Genomic DNA, 2242 nt, shown 5'->3' with positions numbered 1-2242 from the left:
AATATTTTACATAATAATTTTCATATAATTATTACCTAAAATATTTTTTTATATACGTTATGTTATGCAATTATGTAAATAATGCAAAATGCAATAAATCGCAAAAATAAATAATTCAAATATATATTTTAAATATTAAAAAATAAAATAGATTACGAATTGTGTGCTTTTACCTCACGTTTGCGTGTCATCGTCCGATGCCTTCCCGGATCTTCCTTGCTCTGCTCCCTCATGGCACTCACTCGCGAAAACACGGTAATTACGCGCACTAATCAGTGAAATACGACGTTAATTATATAATAATCGTAGAGAATAGTTCCGCGTTCGATGACTTCTCGTATTTCTCGTTGCGATCGCGTTTAGGAAGAGCGACTGTACTTACACTCACCCGAGTCTCGGCGCGGGAATAAAAATACAAGTCAACCAAATGTAAACATCGCAAAAATCTAAAATTTACACGTCGCAAAAATCGAATCGAATCCTTAAAAAACATAGGAAATAAACGCGTTTCAGATTTGATCGTTTTTATCGCGCGAGAGATTATATTTGGAAAAGTAATACGACACCACACACACACACACATACATATACGCGGCGACTGTACCTGCTCACTCGAGTTTTGGGTTGCGCACATCACGCAAAAATCAAGTATCGAATCGTTAAAAATCGTAGGAATTAATCACGTCTCACACTTTCTCGTACTTATCCCGCGAGAGATTGTATTTAAGAAAGTAATATGATACCACGCACACGCTAATACACACTAATACCTGTACACTCGAATTTTAGCGCGCGAATGACGCAAGCCGACCGAACGTGAAGAGCGCGCTTACACATCGCAAAAGTTTTAAGAATCGTAGGAAATAATCGCGTTTCACATTTACTCGTACTTAGGAAGATACTGCGCACCCGCCACTACCATCTCCTCAAGTCCTGCGGCACGACTGACAACACGAGTCGAGTCGCGCGACGCGCGTAGTATTCTATTGTCGCCATATCTATTCAATCTATAGTCTATTATATTATATTGTTGACATGCGTAATGTATACGTGTGCGTAATGTTGACGTGTGGAATGTATACATTGTATACAACAGCGCGCTATCCCGCATACCAAGGGTTTGTTTTTGTTACGCGTAGCGCGCTATTGTTTACGTCGACTTGGCCTTCGCGCGCGGCGGAGGACTCGAGCGCTCTACGTGTCGTAATATCCTTCGAGACGCGGTCGCGGAAGGATGGCGGCGGGAGATCTCCCTATAATTACGTATTACGATTAGAACGTCACAGTTCGTAAAAATATTACCAAATAATTCGAAGCGTTCGATTGACCAATAGCAGCAAAGAAATTTTTCTCTTTTTCTATCTCGATTAACCAATCAAACGACGCGAAATTTGGTAATGTACTCGATATGAAGTACGCCACTTGCTATCGCCGCGACGCAACGTCACCGTCTTGTCCTTGTATAGTTCGCGCTCGCGACGATCGCGGTCGAGACGTGTCGCGTATCGCTCCGTAATTTTCTTTTTTGCTACGCAATAAAAGGGAATCCTGCACACACATTTACGTCGAAAGTATCGAATAAAGCACTTTGCGATCGTTTTATCGTATAATTTAGCGCGTATCGGTATCATTAATCGCGCTTTCGCGATCGCGTCCTTCGCGATTTACGCCGTAGATATTTTCCGTTTGACCATCATGGCCGTTCAAACGATCTTCGAGAAATTTTCGGCGTATTTTCTCGTCCGAAATAAGGGGTCGCGAAAGATGCAACAGGACTCTGATATATCTCATCGGTTTTTATCCGCTAAAATCGCGCGTATTTCGGGAGTGCCGAGTGAAATATCGAACGAATATCATCTCGCGAATTTTGTCCTTCGCGATCGACGCCGATCATCGTCGCGGATACGTGACTTGCCGTTAGAGCATCATGGCCGCTCAAACGATCTTCGAGAAACTTTCGGCGTATTTTCTCGTCCGAAATAAGGCGAAAAGTGTCGCGAAAGGCGCAACAGGACTCCGATATGTCTTATCGGTTTTTATCCGCCGAAATCGCGCGTATTTCGGGAGTGTCGAGTGAAATATCGGATAAATATCGTCTCGCGAGTGAATCTAATAGACTTGTGTGTGTGTCTCTACAAAAAGACGGGAAGTATCGGATTACAACGATATCTGCTCTGGAGCGCAAGATGGTGTGGACGACGAATTATCAGCCGGACGGGACATCATCTATTTGTGAGTACAC

At 42.9% G+C, this 2242-nt stretch overlaps 1 protein-coding gene across 2 annotated transcripts in view; it reads right to left on the bottom strand.

Moving 5' to 3' along the window:
* LOC115237422 overlaps window positions 1-892 on the bottom strand; it is a 16465-nt gene extending 15573 nt beyond the window's left edge. For both annotated transcript variants that reach the window (XR_003884340.1, XM_029810434.1), the window contains exon 1: window positions 174-892. The gene's annotated coding sequence lies outside the window, so the exon portion shown is untranslated. The remainder of the gene's footprint in view (window positions 1-173) is intronic.
* Between the last annotated feature and the right edge of the window lie 1350 nt (window positions 893-2242).

The sequence above is a fragment of the Formica exsecta genome, unplaced genomic scaffold (genome assembly GCF_003651465.1).
Source record: "Formica exsecta isolate Colony F162 unplaced genomic scaffold, ASM365146v1 scaffold295, whole genome shotgun sequence".
In the NCBI taxonomy this organism is placed as follows: Eukaryota; Metazoa; Arthropoda; class Insecta; order Hymenoptera; family Formicidae; genus Formica; species Formica exsecta.
This window is presented reverse-complemented; position numbering and strand designations above follow the sequence as displayed.